Source organism: Cebus imitator, unplaced genomic scaffold (assembly GCF_001604975.1).
Source record: "Cebus imitator isolate Cc_AM_T3 unplaced genomic scaffold, Cebus_imitator-1.0 Scaffold74, whole genome shotgun sequence".
NCBI lineage: Eukaryota > Metazoa > Chordata > Mammalia > Primates > Cebidae > Cebus > Cebus imitator.
In genome coordinates, this window is record NW_016107389.1 from 1,359,420 (window position 1) to 1,379,780 (window position 20,361).

The window sequence follows — 20,361 nt, forward strand, 5'->3', positions numbered from 1 at the left end:
AGACACACAAAAGTGAATATAGACATATAAAAACAGCTTTATATAGAGATAATTGACGACAATAAACTGCAGATGTGCATATTTCATGTAAATAGAGTCAACAATATGTACTCCTTTTTACCTACTTTCTTTTACTCAGCATATATTTTAGGAACCATCCATACTGTAACTTGTTTCAGTAGTTCCTTTTATAGCTAAGTAGTATTCCGTTGTATGGATACTCCACAATTTATCATTTCTTCTGACAATGGACATTTTGGTTGTTACAGTTTTTGTCTATTAAAATGAAGCTGTTATAGACATTCCTGTATAAGTCTTTCTGTGGTCAGATGCTCTCATTTCCCTTGGTAAAATACCTTGTAGGAAAAGCTGGATATGATAGGTATATGTTTAATTTTTAAAGAAATTTCCAGACTGTTTTCCAAAGTGATTATGCCATTTTACATTCCCGTCACCAGAGTGTAAGAGTTCAAATTTCTTAACATTTTTTTTATTACACATGGTATTGTCAGTCGTTTAATTTTAATTAAAATTTAAAAATGTCTAATGAGTGTGTACTGATGTTTCAATATGTTTCTAATTTGCATCTCCATAGTGATTACTGATGCTCAGTATGTTTGCACCTGCCTTCTGTCAACCACATATTCTTGGTGAAATGTATCTTCAAAGCTTTGCCCATTTATATATTGAGCTCTTTGTTTTTGTTATAGTTGTTTGATTCTTATGGTGGTCATCTGGGTCTTGATATCGGTATTGCTTCTATGCGGATCTTCTTTGTGTTATCTGTATATTACTGTCTCTATATTACTTCCCTTTATTTCCTTGGTCAGCTTGGATTGTCTTTCTAGGTTAGTTGCCTCACTTGTAAATTTAGGAAACCACTTACTTCCCATGAGTAGTTGAAATAACTAAATAAGAGAATGCATACAGAGCATTTATCAAAGTGCTTGACACAGGATAAGCACTTGGAATACCCCTTAATAGTTTTTATTGGATAATTCCTGTTTAATTATTCAAAATTAATTATCTTAATTATTCAGTAAGCAAGTATTATTATTGTTGAATATGAAAAGACCTTTACAGCTTACAAAGGTTGTTTACAGATATTGTATTGTTGCTATTATGTATGGATAGTGAGATGAAAATTCTTATATTCAATGGGAGTGTCATACTTGTTGTTTAGTAGTAAGCTCCTTGCTCTCATATAGCTTCTTAAAAGGTACTGTAAATAAAAGGGATGCTTAAGATCTAGTTGCACTTAAACTTTCCTACTAGAAGGTGATTGGTATTAGCCAGGAAATTTCTCACTAGTTTTCACTTCTCCATACTCATCTTTACTTTTATGTTCCTCTCAATTTTTCTCTTCCTAAAATGTAGTTCCCTAAAGAAAGGTTATAAAAATGATTGTTTAGAGTAGTATTAAATGCTGACTGCTGCTACTAGCATTTTAGGAAAATTGATGCTGTTCATATAAATGTTTATCCCCTAAGTAATAGAATGCATAGACTAAAAAACGAATGTAATACATGAAATGTAATGCAAAAATGCCGTTAAACACAGTTCACACTTATCATGTTAATTTTTCAAAAATATTTCTTCTTCCTATTACAGAATTTGTCATATGATTTGCTAGACTTAAAAAATGCAAGAATGTGATATGTCTTATATTTATCTTATGGGCATTTTGATTTCTAGTATTTATAGTAAAATTAATGTTCTAAAAAAATACAAACCTATATCATTGCCCACCACTCTTCACAACTCATTTCTTTCTATTTTTTAATGTCTACTTCTCTTCCCCTAAAACACTCTAATGTTTCATGCTTCTCTGAATTTCTCTCTGAATTTTCTCTCTGCTTCTTCACTTTGCACCTAGAACTCATCTTTCCAACCTCTTTTCCTTATTTTATCAAATATATTACCTTTTCTGTAAGATCTTATATAGCATCATTCAGAATTAGTCATTACTTTGTATTTGGTGTTTTAATACTTTGCTTATATCAGGAGCATATAGTATTGCTATAATTCCTTGTATATACATGTGTGAATGTGTGTATATGTGTGTGTCCTTAAGGCCAGAGCCTACTGCTTATTCATTTTTAAATCCCCAGGCCTGTACAGCTTGACACATATTAAAAAATAAACACTCATAAATGCTTAAAAATGTCCAAATAAATTAGAATAGAAATTCTTATTTTGTATAGTATAACAGTTTAGCCTAATACACTTTTATAAAGTATATCAGAGACATCTTTACTTTAATTTAAATTATTTGAGGCTTTGCATGAAATCTCATGCTTACATGACTGACTTTGTTATATAAAAGAGAGTTTTTAAAAAATGAGAAAAAGAGAAAAATCTCTTCATTACAAATGCAAATATAAAGGAGTCAAGTTACTATCTATGTTTTTTCTTCCTTGTTCATGACTCTACTCCCATCTATTAACGTAAAAGAGTCGCATATTCTTCAAAGATTTTTCCGAGGTATGTAAATTCTAAAAAATGTTTAGTGTTTAAAATCAAGTGCTTTCAAGTAACTAATATAATAAAATGTGACCTATATATTACATAAACCAAAACATGGCTTAATTAAAAAATCCACATTCATATAGTTAATTTCCCCAGCACTTTGGGGAGCTAAGGAGAGAGGATTGTTGAGATCAGGAGTTCGAGATCAGCCTGGGCAACATGAAACCCTGTATCTCCAAAAAATAAATAAATTACCTAGTCTTGGTGGTGTATGTCTATGGTTCCAGCTACTTGAAAGGCTGTGGGAGAATTGCCTGATCCCAAGAGTTCAAGGCTGTAATGAACTGTGATTGCACCACTGCACTATGGCCTGGATGACAGTATAAGACCCTATCTCAAAAACAGGTGAACAAAACTGCTGTATCTACTTGCTGTAGAGTTGCAGGGTCATCCTACAAGATGACACATTTTATTTTATTTTTATTTTTCTTGCTATATATTTTTTCTTTTTTAAAAAATTTATTTATTTAACTTTAGGTGCACACTATATCTGGCATTTCTCCCCATGTCATCCCTCCCCACTTTCCCCTCCCTCCTCACCCCCTCAACTGCTCCCAGTGTGTGATACTCCTCTCCCTGAGTCCATGTGTTCTCATTGTTCAACACCCACCTATGAGTGAGAACATGTGGTGTTTGGCTTTCTGTTCTTGTGTCAGTTTGCTGAGAATGATGGTTTCCAGATTCATCCAAGTCCTTAAAAAGGACAAGAACTCATCATTTTTTATGGCTGCATAGTATTCCATGGTGTATCTGTACCACATTTTCTTTGTCCAGTCTATCATTGATGGGCATTTGAGTTGGTTCCAGGTCTTTGCTATTGTACACAGGACTTCAATGAACATACGTGTGCATGTGTCTTTTTAGTAGAACAATTTATAGTTCTTTGGGTATATGCCCAGTAATGGGATTGCTGGGTCAAATGGAATTTCTATTTCTAGATCTTTGAGTAATCACCACACTGTCTTCCACAGTGGTTGAATTAATTTACACTCCCACCAACTGTGTAAGAGTGTTCCTATTTCTTCACTTCCTCTCCAGCATCTGTTGTCTCCAGATTTTTTAATGATCGCCATTCTAACTGGAGTGAGATGGTATCTCAATGTGGTTTTGATTTGCATTTCTCTAATGACCAGTGATGATGGGCATTTTTTCATGTTTGTTGGCCTCATATATGTCTTCTTTTGAAAAGTGTCTGTTCATAGCCTTGGCCCACTTTTGAATGGGGTTGTTTGTTTTTTTTCTTGTATATCTGTTTTAGTTCTTTGTAGATTTTGGATATTAGCCCTTTGTCAGATGGGTAGATGGCAACAATTTTTCCCCATTCTGTTGGTTGCTTATTCGCCCTAATGATGGTTTCTTTTGCTGTACAAAAGCTCTGAATTTTAATTAGGTCCCATTTGTCTATCTTGGCTTTTATTGCCATTGCCTTTGGTGTTTTAGTCATGAAGTCCTTGCCTATGCCTATGTCCTGGATGGTTTTGCCTATGTTTTCTTCTAGTGTTTTTATGGTGTTAGGTTTTATGTTTAAATCTTTAATCCTTCTGGGGTTAATTTTTCAATTGATATGTCTGGGTATGAGAACTGGCTCATGTCAAAGTATACAGGAACTGGATCATGTCTGGAAACTAGACAACTGATGATAAATTTCAATTGAGGCAGCTAACATCATCCATTCTGGACCTGCTTTATCATGTATCTCAAGCTGGCTGCTCATTTGTCTTGCCGCTAGTAACACCATGGTCGATAGACATTACCACAGGTGTTGGCAGGCCAATGTCCCTAGTTGCCATTTGATCTGGCGATTGTGGTAAGTTCACTTTACCTCTTTTTGGTGGATAAATGCTGTTATCTGGCCTTGCTATTCTGAATCCTGTCATACTTATTGAGGCTAAGGGACCTAGTTCTATATAACAACATCTTTAATAATCAGTCCTGGTGTATACAACTGATCTTCTGAATAATGTTGGTGATTCCCTCATTACACATTCATTTTTGCCCTGTGTAAACTGTGTACTCTGGCTCTCTAAGGAATGTAGTCCTCTGGTGGATTCTTGGATCTTAGATAGTAAATCCATTCCAGCATGCTCATTTTCTGAAGTTGATCTCTCCCTCAATTCTGCACAGGCAATTCTGCTATTTCTGTACCATTTAACATGTAGTATCAGTTTTTTGAAGATTTCAAAGAGTCAATCCAGCAGTGTATTAATGTTTTCTCTAGGAACTTTTGTCAGGGAATTAAATCTTTAGTCATGGGGAAAATGCCCCCATATCAACAAAACCTACTTTTTTTTTTTTCTTTTTTTGAGACGGAGTCTCATTCTGTCACCCAGGCTGCATTGCAGTGGTGCAATCTCAGCTTACTACAACCTCTGCCTCCCTGGTTCAAGTGATTCTCTCGTCTCAGCCTCTCAAGCAGCTGGGACTAAAGGTGAGTGCTACCACACCTGGCTAATTTTTTGTGTTTTTAGTAGAGAAGGGGTTTTGCCATGCAGGTCAGACTGCTCTTGAATTCCTGGCCTCAAGCAATCTGCCCACCTCAGCCTCCCAAAGTGCTGGGATTACAGGCATGAACCACCATGACTGGCCAATTCTTGCTCTTATATAATTTTATATTCCAGCTCCTCACCACTCTGCCACAGTTTACATTTTCAAGATCCACTCCCAAACATTCTGTCTCAGTTGATACCAATGTATATTAACCAGATTTGTAGCTCCCTCTAAGTATAAGCCTTCCATTTCATAGTGGGGTCAGCTTCAATATTTCTCTGTTGAGACATTTTTAATGATTGATGCCTAATTATTGATGTCAGGGTATTCTGGGTTGAATAGTATTCCCCCAAACTTCATATCCATCCATAACCTGTGAATGTGACCTTATTTGAAAACTACAATCTTTGCAGATGTAATCAAGTCAAAATGAGATTTCTGGTTTAGGGTGTATACTAATTGAATGACTGATGTCCTTATAAGAAGAAGGAAATTTAGAAAGACACATAGACACAGAGAGGAGAAGAACATGTGATGTCAGGGGCAGAAATTAGAGCAATGAATCTGCAAGCCAAGGAACACCAAGGATTGCCAATAACAATCAGAAGCTGGAATAGGCAAGGAAGAATTCTTCCTTTGTGTCTTTGGAAGGAGGATGGTACTGCCAGTAGATACACTGATTTTGGATTTTTAGCATTCAGCATTGTTAAGAGAATAAATGTCTGTTGATGTAAGCCCCCTAGTTTATGATACTTTATTATGACAACCACAGGAAACTAATCCAAGGGGCCAGCAGGGGAGATGTGGATCAATTTTGAGGAAAAACATTATCCCACTGGGCACCAAACTCATTGATGCCTCTGCGTAGTCTCTGGAAGAGGTGGAGATGGGTTTGCTTCTTCCTTCCAGCAAGAAGGAGTGGATCACTTCTGCAAGCCAATATGGTTCAATAATAAGCTAATAAGAAAATCTGGCAGTTGAATGAACTTAAATTCATTTTACCCAGATGTCTCTATTCCAAGTTTCAGTCTTTCTCTATCAGAGCCATAATTTTGGTGACAGCAACGAATTCAGCCTTCAGTGAAATTCTCCTGCTTTTACAATCAAGTCCTGATATGGTTTGGCTGTGTCCCCATCCAAATCTCACGTAGAATTGTAACAATTTCCACATGTCAAGAGCAAGACAGGTGGAGATAATTGAATCTTGAATCATGGGGGTGGTTTCCCCCATAGTGTTCTCGTGGTAGTGAGTAAATCCCACAAGATTTTACGGTTTTATAAATGAGAGTTCTCCCGCGCAAGCTCTCTTGCTTGCCACCATGTAAGATGTGACTTTGTTCCTCCTTTGCCTTCTGCCATGATTTTGAGCCTCCCCAGCTATGTGGAACTGTGAGTCAACTAAACCTCTTTCTTTTATAAATTGCCTGGTCTCCGTTATGTCTTTATTAGCAGTGTGAGAACAGACTAGTAAAGTCCTGTGTCTTTTCTTCTGCTCAGGCTGCCCTCAGACTCCAGGACAGGGATTTGCAAATTGCTTCAGTACACGGCCAGACAATAAATATTTTAGGCTTTGCAGGCCATACAGTCTCTGTTGAAACTATTAAACTCTGCCATTGTATGAATGCAGCCATCATAAATTAATAAGTATGGTGCATGGTAATAATAATAATGCATAATTTGTTTAATAAATTGTATTGTGTATACTTGAGATTTACAACATGATGCGACGGGATACACATAAACAGTAATATGGTTGCTATAGTGAAGATTAACATATTAAAAATGTCTGCAATCTCACAGTATTATTGTGACCAAAGCAGCTAAAATCTGCTTAACAAAAATCCCTACTGCAATACAATTGTATCAAGTGCAGCCCTCATGTCATAATCAGATCTCTAGACTTGTTCATTCTACCATCTACTTTGCATCCTTTGAACTACATCTCCCCCATTTTTTTCCTCATCCCCCACCCCTGGTAACAACTGTTTTATTTTCTATGTCTGCATATTTTACCTTTTTTCCCTTAGATTTCACATATAACTAAGATCATGCAATATTTTTCTGTGAATGACTTATTTCACTTAGCATTTATAAAAACAATAGGGGATCAGATCTGGCCTAAGGTCTGGAGTCTGCTGACTCCTGCTCTAGGACATGAAGGTCCCTTTAAATTCCACCACGGGGGTATTTCTGATCTTCGTAATATTAAGCTGATAAGTAACAGAGCCTGTCATTTTCTTTTTTAAGACATTAGTATCACCTAGTTAAAAGCAATCAATTACACATTTTCACGATAGCACTAAATCAAGACAGATGCTACCCAAGCCAGGGCATCTCTTTGTATCTATCTGTTCCAATTACGTAGGAAAACATTCTAGTAAATTCAATGCCACAGAATTCCAGAAGCTATCACACTCCATTCATCATCAGTATGGTGGAAGGGAGAGATGGTATTTTATTATTTGCTCAACATGTGATCCAGCTCCTAAATCTCATCTTAAATTTGCTTCTCAGGAACACTTTCAGTAAAAACTGTTTTATGTTAAATTGGTAAGCAGACCTTGACAAAAAGGCTTATTCACAAGTTGCTTATTAAGGAAGTACTGCCAGGGCAAACCAATAAGGAGCTAGAGGAAGTAGGAAAGGGGGAAATAATAAAAGGGCCCGATTTCAGCAAAATTCAATGAATATAAAGATGACTTGGATGTGCAACCTGTGCAATTGCACAGGGACCTTCACTCAGAAAAGTGCTTGTTTTAATGTTCTGCTATGTCGGGAAATTCTTAAGCTTTATCTTTGCATTTGTATGTGATTAGTTTGATGGAATAATGGAGCATGCAAATGAGCAGAGGAGAGAAGTGTAATTTTTGTATTTGCCATTTCTTGCCTCCCCATTCATATGTAGCATTTACAGGGACCCATGAGCATGGAATTTTTGTGACCCAGCCATAGTGGGAGTTCAGTAAGACTCAAAGCAAGCACAAAAGTGAGTTGTCTATGACTGAGTACGTCAGGGTGCCAACAGCTCCCAGAAGCTGTGCTTTCCCTTCGAAACAGCACTTACTGAGAAGGCAGAAAGAAGTCAATGGCATTCTAAGACACGCAAACAACCAAGGCAACATTATTCTTACTAGTGTTACCTCCCTGTGTGAGTGACTACTTATGCTAAAAATGATGACACAGAAGGGAAGTGGGAAATAAAGCAACCGATAGTTCATTTTCTTTTTACTCCTTCCTTCTCAGTAAGCGAAAGTAAGTGTTGATAGAATGTGAGCCTAACAATAAATGAAAGAAAAACACTTCTGTTACTTTTGTGTAGTATCAAACAGTATGCACTATTTTGATAACAATGAAATACATGTACATGTACAATTTGCAAAATACAAATTCTGTAATTAGAGTTTTTGCATATGAGTTAATTGCTTTTATATTGGTATTAAAACAGGCATTGCACAATCCAAAGACAAATGGTGCAATACAGGCTTATGATTTAAAATGTTAAGATTTTTAAAAAACCTAGAATGACATAAAATAGCAAATAAAAACATCATTACAAGAGAGTTCATAGAAGAAAAGAAAACATATATTTTAGAACCTCTAACAGCACTTTGTTCCTGCTTTTTGAAGAAGTAGCCACATGTCTTTATTTTGTACTGAATCCTGTGTGCAGCATAGTATCAGTTGACCCCACAGGGAAAATACGGAAGATAGAAAGTCAGGAGCTCAGAAATTGTCCTAAGATGGAGCAACAGAGCTGGGTTTTCATATTCTTGCACTAGCCACTCGTCATCTCAGGACCACTCTGGAGAGATATAAACACCCATGTTCTGTGCTGGCTTTCATGTCCTATCAAAGCAGCTCCAGTAGCCTGAGGACTGATTTCCTGGGTTATAGCTTTTCTTGTTAGAAGCAGCGTGCAGAGAAGCAGGGGAATGGCACACAAATAGTAAAATGTTTACAAGAGGATCTTGGGCAGAGTACTAACACCTACTCACTTGTTGCCTGGCCTAAGGTCCTACTGTGATCAGCACAGGAACCAGTAGAAAATAGATGGAGCATGTCAATTAGAATTCTAGAATGGCTTTATAAAAGGACTGTATACAAATGTATGTGAAGGGAGGTCAGAAAAGGTAGTTGAGTGGCCTGGAGTTAGTCTCAAGTGGAGGTGTTATCAGAACCCAGGTGAGAGTGAGCTATTCAGAGACAATCATATAGAGAGGAGTAAGGGCACCTGGTCAAGGAGCAGAGAGCACCTTAGGAAACCTTGGAGGAAAGAATTTCGGAGAATGAATACTCTGGCCTCTCTTTCTTCCCTTGGATCTCTTCTTAGATTGAATCTAACAGGAAGCCACGAGGTAGTGAATCCTTAGTTGCAGTGAATTCAAATTAGTCCCTGGGTAAGCAAAAACTAAATTATTCCCATGCTTTAAACCTTTTGGTGGTTCTACATTAAACTATAGCTCTGCAAAATACACTCTGTTGCTGCCTTGTGGCTATTCTTTTGCTCCAACATCCGTTACTCTCCTCCAACCGCAATATGTTTCAGTCATTATTAACTTTCTTTTGGACACCTTAAATACCATTTGTTCCTTTCCCACAGGCTTCTATATGCTGTTTTCACTACCTGGATCACTGTGCCATCCAGGACTAATCACAGAGGGAGTGTGGTCAGAGGATTACAAAGCTCTTTCCTCTTCTATATGAAATTATGACCACCAGTTAACTATCTGGCTCTGTTAAAATGTGGAGTCTATTTCTAGACAATCTTGCTTATGGAAACATTACCCTTGGTTGGCAAAGTAATTGGGCTTCCCTGAGTATGGTAACTCTTATTCTTAGGTCTATTCTTTGTGTGGTTATTGCAAACTATGGAATTGTTATAAGAGAGTAGCTCTTGTCAGCTATAAGGCTTTCCATCTAGGAAATCACCTGTATTTATTTTATGTGGATCCTGTCTCTTGGCATTTGAGTTGTTACATAGGGGAGAAAATAGCTTCTGGAGAGCTATGTGGATTGCTGTATGAAATACTGCAGGTGTCCACATTGATGAGGAATGCTTGGTACTATGCTACCAGTAAGCCGCAGTTCCTGTTTTGTGTCTTTCTTAGTGGCATGTGCTAGTGTTGTAAGTTTAAATGTTTAGTTGAACTCAAGAAAACCCTTTGGTAGTTGCTGAAGGGAAAAGAAAAGTTAGAGTGGAGTTACCCTCTGACAGCTCCTATGCTGCCCATACTTTTCCATAGTTGGGCAACTGTGTCTACACATGCTTTCTCCTTCTGTAGCTTTGTCTGCTGGCTAATTTCCAGCATTCTCTTGATCATTTCTTAGATAGTTCTTAGATGCCTTCTTTTCCTTATAGGGTATCTCAACTCCTTCTACTTACTCTATCATAATACTGGATTATAATTATTTATTTACTTTTTTACTCCACTAAATCAAGAGATTTTAGTTGTTTGGGAATGTCTATTTTCTCATTCCTGTGTATTTAGCATTTAGTATGGTCCTTGACACAAAGGATTCAATAATACTTTTAATGAACATAATTATGAACTAAACTTCTCTCAAGTCCTCAAACTTTCTTAGTTTCAAATTATGCTTTAGGAACAAAGCTGAGGAGAGTAATAGTTTGTTTAATAATTTAGTTATAGTTTATTTAATAGCTTATTTCTGTATAGCTCTATTGCTAGTAGAGACCAGTGACCATATATTTTGAGCCTTATATACTTAAAGATTAAATAAGCAGTTATCTTCAACTCAGCTCAATTCAATTCAAAAAATACATCTTTAGAACCAGGTTCTAGAAGGATATCAAATGATACTGCAAATGAGTAACAGTAACTTGGATTGAATGGCCTCTGTGGACTCATGGCGAAGTGGTAGAGACACATTTAATCATAGAAATCCATAGAAAGTCAACTATATTAACATCACCAACCTAGTACAGGAGAAGGATTAGTGAATGTCTTGTAGAGAAGGTAGGATTTGACTATAGTCTTAAAAAAGTTTGGGGGGTGATGACTGTATGCAGAAAAAATAGCATCAGAAACTTAAAGGTGCAAGGTCAGACTTAAATTTGAAACAGGAAAAGTGTAGACAAAACTTCTGTGGTGCTTGGTCTAATGTGGACAATATATACATTTTACTTTAGAAGATCATGGGTTTGAAATTGGGCCAGAGTTTTAAGTCCACTTTCTAGCTCTAAAGAATTTAATAGTGTGTATGTCCTTGCTTACTGTAATATGTTGCAGATTGAAATCTTAGGAAATGATAAAGTTCATGAAACATACATGTGCTGGCTTTAATGTATGCCAGGAGTAGCAATTTTAAGTGCTAGAACACTTGCAGGTATGCTACTTCCACCAAAGATGTGGTGTACCACTCTTGCTCAAGCTACGTAAAACAGTACTTTCAGTTCATGGATTGGACATAGGAAAACCAAGAGTGATTGATGACTGTAAGTATATTTTTTATAATATTAACTGCTTATTTCTTAATTCTTTAATATTGGCTAACAAGTAAATATCTTTAAAAGTGTTTTTATTTTTGTTAAAGGCCCCAAGACCCTGCAGATTTTATGTCACTAAAATCTTTTTAATAATTATAACTTAATTACCCTACTTTGAAAAAGTTCTATAACTTAGGATATAGTAATGTAGCATTTAAATATAAGCTCTAGGCTTTCTCCAGTGATTATAACGAAGAAAGATCTCCAGTGATTATACAAGTCTTACTAAGAACATTCTTTCATTGAACCTTCACTAACACATTGCACAGTAGGAATCAGTTTACCCATTTTTACTCTTTAAAAATTGCAGAGACTATGCACACATTTATCTTCCATTTTATATGATTTGAGTGAGTAGAAAAATGTTTCTGATAATTCAGTTTTTAATCAAAATGGGAGAAGTATTTTAGATGTTGAACAACACGGCGGTGCTCTATTGCTGTGGGAAAACATGAAAGGGCCAATCAGTTTTATTCAGAATCTTTACAAATATCAGTTCTATATTTAGAATAGTCAACCACTCAACTAGTCTGCTAACCCCATTTAGTGACTACCATATCTTAGAATATTATATGAATCATGTGGGAATCTAGAAGGAAAGAAAAGGCACTAATCCTGTTCTCAGGAATCTCATACAAAATCCTATAATTTAGTCATTCCATTTTGAGAAATTTACCATATAGTGAAAAAGGCAAAAGTGTATATTGATTTAATATCCTTTATTGGCAAAGGAAAAAGTGTATAATGATATATGTTAACATCATTGCAGTGTGGCATATAAAACTGAATGTAAACTATCAGTGGAACATTAGGAGATTACTGAAGAGTCATACCATGGAATACCACTCAGCCCTTTAATAAAACAAAGTAGTCCTCTTTGTGTTAACATGGGGAGATATTAATAAGATATTCTTAATAGGAAAAGCATTGTGTGCCTGTATGTGTGATTCTATATTTGAAGGAAGGAAAAGGTGAATATGTAAGTATGTACACACACAGACACACACACACATGAGAGAGACAGAAAGAGAAAAACAAATGAATAAAAACAGTAAAATGTCAGAAAAGAATTGGCACCAAGCTATTAACCAAGTTCTGACCATCGCAATTGGATGGATTGGAGAAAGGAAATGTGACTTTAATTTTTTTATACATTAACGTTTTATACATTTTCAAATAGTGTGATTAAGAGCTGTTTTACTTATTTTTCAGTATTTAAATAAAATAAGACTTTTGAAGAGGCTAGATCATCATAGATGGGAGAAATAAATCTCAACACAAGCTAATGACTTTGGGCTACTCATCTGTCTGAGAGTAGTGGAATTTGTGGCACAGGGAGACACATGGGGATGATAAATAATATGTAGAGATCAAGAGGCAAATTGAGATGGCAATGTAGGCAAGGAAATGTTAGCAGAGAATTAAATAGAATAAGTTGTTCAAAAAATTATGAACAAGTGTGCTTGCTGGAAGGGGAATGGGGATTTGCGCTAACTAGAATCTAGGGCTGTTGTATTGTCATAGGTATTGCAATGGTTTCTATATTCAAACACATTTTAAAATGTTATTCATATTTTATTAGCATTACTATCAGTTATATTTTCTGTCAACCATATTATTAACTTGGGCCACCTAGATATGAATTATAATATAGTAAAGAGTATATAGGTTTTACTTACATTTTGTTTTTCTCCTGAGGTAAAAGTAATACAAATTTCAGTTCAAAAACCTCCAAAATTATTTCTTGTTGCCTTTGAGCATGAATAAATTTCTGTCCAAAAATCTGCAATGAATTTTAATAAGTCAGAGTTTTATGCTTCATTTAATTATAAGCCCAAAGCTAAATTGTGACTATTTCTTCATGATATAGAAAAATGATGTCACCACACTTCTCTCACCAAATTAATGACATGCATTCATGCATGTCTACTGGAAAAACGCTAAAATAAATGAAATGTGGCGATACTTTAGGATAGTGTATACCAACACTTTGAGATTATCCCTTATCACCCAGTGATTGTTTCCATAAATGTAGAAATTAGTAATTTTTACCCAACAAAATTTTTAAAATCCCATTTTCTCTTTTTTTCCTCTGTATAAAGTGAGATTGTATTGCTTTGCATTGCTAAGTACCCATAAGGTACATGACATTCACGGTTTAAGGTCCCTGTCCATAGTACATTTGTAATCATATTTGTAATCCAATCCAGAGAATAGACAGCTGGATCGAGCATGTGATAAAGTATGTTATAAAATATGGCATAAAAATGTTCTACTTCTCTTGCTTTGTCTAGCAGAAAAACTACTTCTCGGGGAAAAAACCAATTACAAAGATTGCCAGAATATCACTGTTGTGGAATTCAAAGTTATACATGTTTCTTTTTGGCTTTGGGATTCTCTACACTATTTTCCTTGATCTTTGGATTCTATTTGAAACCTCTTAGAGTTTTCTCAGGTTAACTATTTGCATTGTAAGGCTTTGTCTTAGTCTGTTTTGTTCTGCTACAGCAGAATACCACAGTCTGGGTAATTTATAATAAACAGAAGTGTACTGACTTACAGTTCTGGAGGCTGGGAAGTTCAATACCAGGGTGCCAGCAACTGGTGAGAGAGACTTCTTCATCATGGCATGGCAGAAGGAATTATATAGCAGAAGGGAAAAGGGAGAGGGAGAGAGAATGTGAGCAAGAGTGGCCAAATCCACTCCCATGTTAACAGCATTAGTCCATTCATGAGGGCAGAGCCCTCATGATCTAAACACTTCTTACTGGTCCCATCTCCCAATACTGTCACAATGGCAAGTAAATTTCAACCTCAGTTTTAAAGGTGACAAACATTGAAACCATATTAAGGTTGCATTGCTACTGGCAGTAAATCTATACGGGTCTGTAGCAATCTCAATTCTTGACTCCTCAGAAGAAAGAATTCGAGTGAGTGGCATAAGGCAGAAGGAGATACTGAGGCAAGTTTTAGAGCAGGAGTGAAAGTTTATTTAAAAAGCTTTAGAGCAGGGATGAAAGGAAGATGGCCAAGCAGTGACTTGAGAGATGAAGAGCCTTGTTTGACCTTGACTTGGGGTTTTATATGGCATACTTCTGAGATCTTGCATCCCTTCTTCCCTGATTCCTCCCTTCGAGTGGGCTGTCCATATGTGCAGTGGCTTGCTAGCGCTTGGGAGGTGAGTGTGTAATGTTGAAATTGTACACATGCTCATTTAAGACATTCTTCCCTTACTAGTCAAATGTCCCTGAAGATCATATATCAGTCAAACTCTGTCATTGTGCCTCTTAATGTGTCTGCTTGAGCCTACTCTTCTAACTCCTGAGATCTTACCAGGAACCTGCTGATCACCAGTTTCAGGTATTTCCATCTACCCGGAGACAACCTTTCCCTGGTGCCAGCTGTGACCAATTACTATTTTAGAGACAGTTTGACAACTGCTGATCATCATCTGATGGTCACCTGACATTCCTGGTGTGTGTTTGGGTCAGAGGGAGCCCTCTCCTGCCCTGCTTATGCCTGACTAGCTACCTACTATAATAGCATTATACTGGAATGTTTGCTTGGTGACCTGTGTTGCTCCCCATTCATTCAGCGTCCTGCCACCTGAAACCAGGACTGCCATCTATGGCTGTGCGCTTTGTAGAAATGAGGACAATGGAAGGGCCTATAAGAGGCCAAAATCCTGCCTGTGCTTCCTGTTTAGTCTGTGTCCATTAAATAAAAGGAAGCCAATAATTCACAATGCTGTTCATGTGCCAATCTGGGCCTAGAGGGGTTGCTATTTCTTAATTTGCACAAAGTTACTTTATGACCTGCAAGAATCCTTATAAATATGATATTCTTTCAAACACAGATCTCATTGTCAGGGCTAATTCACTTCTGTGTTCATAAAGGTCTTAAATAAGACTTTGTTTTCACATTTAGCATCTGCAGAGGAAAGACCAACCATTGTTTTCATATTTAGAGCTGATGAATTCACATAATAGTTGAAAAAGCTATTTTCTGGGAGGAATTAAAATAGAGATTTATGTTTATTTACTAGTAATTATTTTTTAGTCTATGGAACAAGCTTTAATTTTTAAGTGAAACTTAATTCTTAGCACTCATTATTTCCCTTTTAAATTGCTTAACTTGTAAATCTTCAGTTTGATGCTTATACATTTATACAAGTGTCTTTTATGCTTTGACAAAAGTATATTTCAGCATTGCTTGAGATAAAAATTGTTTTATTCTTCACAGCATGACTGAGCTTAAATGTGTAATATGTGTGTTTGTGTATTAGCATTTCTATGAACAATTATTATGTGTATTGTCATTTATGAAGAGCCTCTAAATTTGGAATATCTTCTAATTTAATGAAAGTAGTTAAGAAAATAAAGTCACTTCTATATGTTTAAAATTATCTAATTTACAGCACTCTCAGCATGTTCCTTATGTGATTGCTAGAAATATTTTGAAGTGGCAGTCTTGAAAGTGATGAATCATTTTGACACAGGGTATTCTGAAAAGCCTTGAGACATCTTTAGTGCTGTGAGGTGTGATTTTTGCAGATATGTGTGATCATTTGTATCTGTCTTTTGTCACATCCAACACTTTCAATTTAGGACCAACCACAGTCAAGAACCAGGCTCGGGAGAAAGATACTCAGAAAAGATTTAGTCCTCTAACTATGACATTATCTGCAATACCCACAGTTCACAGGATTAATTTGACTCCTCCTTATTAAAAAAATGGTAGAGATTTAATATGATTCTGATAGTTATGGGATATCTGTCTTAAGAAAGAGAGCCAAAAATGTAATAGACTATTACAGAATGTATTAAAAAAATCCTTTAGAAAGCTGGAAGGGACAAATGTGACTAATTTTTGAAATTTAAATTTAATCCTTGATAATGCTTACATAAGAATGATATAAATTAGAGCAAGGCTTAATTTTTTTTTTTTTTTTTTACTTTGGGAAATGGTGAATGAATGGCAGCTATATGTGCAGCATCTATAGTTAAAAGGAAGGTATGGATGTTACACATGTTTTGATCAATGCTGCTTTTCTCTTTTATCTATAAAAATCTGAGAAAATGATAGTTATAAACTAAATAAAGTTTACTAAGTCTTTTACATTTTGGTTCTTACATTTTGTTTCTATCCAATGTTTTAACCCCCTTCTGCTGAACCAGAAAAACATTCTTGGCAGAAGTGTAGAAGTCAGTTTTCAGGTTTGATTTGTGGGCTAAACTTGAGTTTATTAATATTGTACTAGAGGATTTTATAATTTTATTTTCAAATAATGGCATTTAACAATTACTTGATACTTAGAAATTATGTGTGAAGGTGATTTTAAATAATGTAGAAAGCACAAATTGGTTTCTAACAATGTCAAAACTATCCTATTTTTCTATATAAAAAAACTATATCTTACTTTATTTGGATGAATACATTATATTTATATGTGCTTATTGAAGCCTTTAGTTCAATAGGTGCAAACAACTGAATTAGCCAGATATATTGATATAGAACATTTGAATTAAGTATCACATATAGGAAATGAATACTGATTAAGCAGAACTACCACCTAAAAGACATGTTTCTAAGAGAATGTCAATATAATAAGCCTCCACCTTCACCCCAGATGTCTACCTCCTGATATTCACACCCTTATGTAATTCCTTTCCCTTGTGAGTTGGAGTTACTGACATGTTAATGAATAGAATATGGCAAACATTATGGAATGTTACATACAACAGTAGGTGAAAAAAGACTATGCTTCCATTTGGGGCGTTCTCTTACTCTTTCTTGGTCTCTTGTCCAGTCTCAGAGGAACATAGCTTCAGGTAACAGCTATATTCCCATTTCACGAAAGATCCTGAGCTACAGGCACCAAGATAAGCTACGACTGATATTCTGATCCACAGACACTGGGGGATAATAAAAGTTTGCTGTTTTCAGCCGCTAATCTTATTATGCAGTGATAAGTAACTAATACAACACATTTGTTAAATTTAGTAACTAGTATTAACTCATTAACCACCAGTCATTTTTAATAAATGTAATTTTTATATGCTTTCTTACTAAAGACAACATGAATTGAATAATGCAGATCTACAGAGCATGTGAATTTGTTTATATTACATGTTACTGATATTTTTAGGAATAAATTATATGCTTTAAAAGAGTAGGAAAATTTTATATTTCATAGAGTATATTTGATTTCAAAATTTTAGGCATAAATTTCCACCTGAAATTCAGGGTGGAAAGGGTGAGAAATTTAGAAATAGAAATTATAAAATGATAAGATTAAATCCATTTATTTTAGGCTATTCTGACCATTTGTCTATATCATCTTTTGATATCTCTGTGTTTAAAATTAATTTCATGCAGCTATTTATAGCATAGAATTGCATGTGTTGTTTATATGCTAAACACAATTTTTCTGGTCCTCATAACTTGCCTCAGTGGATCCATTCATCTTATTTCTATGGATAAATAAATAAGATAGAGTATGTTCTACTAGGGGCCTAGATTATAGATAAAGGAGTATTTTATATAAGACCATGCTGTCTCCAAACAACATTATAGAGGACATCAAACATTTGTAATACTTTTAAGTATATTTCAGTAGTATACAAAATGGCAACAAGTTGATACAACCGTTTCAATAGGTGATCTCAGAACATTTTTAAAAAGTAAAATTTCCATTTCCAATGCAGTTATTAAATAGAGGAACAATTGTTATCTTTATGAAAAATACAAGAGATCCCTATGACAAACCCAGAGCCCACATCATACTGAATGTGTAAAAGCTGGAACCATTCTCCTTGAAAAATGGAACAAGATAAGGATACCCACTCTCAACATTCCTATTCAGCATAGTACTGTAACTCCTAGCCAGAACAATCAGGCAAGAGAAAGGAACAAAAGCATCCAATTAGGAAAAGAGGCAAAGTATCTGTCTTTACTGAAGATATGATTCTATAGCTAGAAAATCCTAAAGACACTGAAAAAAGGCTCTTGGAATTGATAAACAACATTGGTATCGTTTCAGGAGACAAAATTAATGTACAAAAATAAGTAGTATTTCTAAACACCAATATCTGTACTGAGAGTGAAATAAAAAAACACAATATCACTTACAATAGCCATAAAGAAAATGAAACATCTAGGAATACAACTAACCAAGGAGGTGAAAGATCTCTAAAAAAGAACTACAAAGCATGGCTGAAAGAAATCAGATGACACAAATAAATAGAAAAAACCCAAATAACTTCATTTTAAAAATAGGCAAAGGACATGAACAAATACTTCTTAAAAGACATACAAGATTGCAGCTCCTAGTCACATGGACAGAGCAGTGTGTGGAGGCTTGCATTGTGAATTTTAGCTCCAGAACAACTGCAAGAACAAACCAGGAATCCCGAGAGGGCCCACAGTCTCTCTGAAGGAAGAAAGCTGACTGCTTCTGCAGGACCTGGGAGACACCCCAGATACTGTGAGTGCCCCAACTATGGAGTGAGAAAGTGAGATCTACTGTTCCTGAACACACGCCTCCACTGGGAAAACTGAAGATCTAGTTGCAGGAGAAGTTTCCAACCTTATCTTGACCTGAGTCAATTTAGAGAACTGAGTGAAATAGAGGTAGAAGAAACCATAACAAAGGCCTTGGGAGATGGCTGGGTCCCCAACCAACCCATTACTGCCCGGCAGCACAGTGATCCCTCAGGAGGGTGACCAGAGGTGCAGTGGAAAATACCACAGGGAGAAGGAAGTCTCTGGCTGAACTTTGTAACAATTTGGACAAGAGAAAAGACTCCTGGCCAGAACTCGGGGGAGGGTGTGAATCTGGCATGCAGACTCCACCATAACAACCCTAGAAGAAAATCTAGGCAATACCATTCAGGACATAGGCTCAGGCAAGGACTTCATGACTAAAACACCATAAGCAATGGCAACAAAAGCCAAAATAGACAAATGGGATCTGAATAAACTTAAGAGTTTCTGCACAGCAATAAAAACAATCATTAGAGTGAACCAGCAACCAACAAAATGGGAAAAAAGTTTTACAAGCTACCCATCTGACAAAGGGCTAATATCCAGGATCTACAAAGAACTATAACGGATTTACAAGAAAAAATTCAAACAAACCCATTCAAAAGTGGGCAAAGGATATGAACAGACACTTTGCAAAGGAAGACATTTATGTGGCAAACAAACATATGAAAAAATGTTCATCAACACTGGTCATTAGAGAAATGCAAATCAAAACCACATTGAGATACCATTTCACGCCAGTTAGAATGGCCATCGTTAAAAAAATCTGGAGACAACAGATGCTGGAGAGGATGTGGAGAAATAGGAACACTTTTACACTGTTGGTGGGAGTATAAATTTATTCAGCTATTGTGGAAGACAGTGTGGCTATTCCTCAAGGATCTAGAAACAGAAATTCCATGTGACCCAGTAATCCCATTACTGGGTATATGCCCAAAAGATTACAAATTGTTCTATTATGAAGAAACATGCACAGGTATGTTCACAGCAGCACTATTTGCAATAGCAAATACCTGGAACCAGCCCAAATGCCCATCAATGATAGACTGGACAAGGAAAATGTGGCACATATACACCTTAACAAAATACTAGGTAATCGAATCCAACAACGTATCAAAAAGGTAATCCACCATGATCAAGTGGGTTTTACACCAAAAATGTAGAAATGGTTTAACATACACAAGTTAATAAATGTGATACACCACATAAACAGAATTAAAAACAAAAATCGCATGATCATCTTGATAGATACTGGAAAAGCATTAGACAAAATCCAGCATCCTTTTATGATTAAA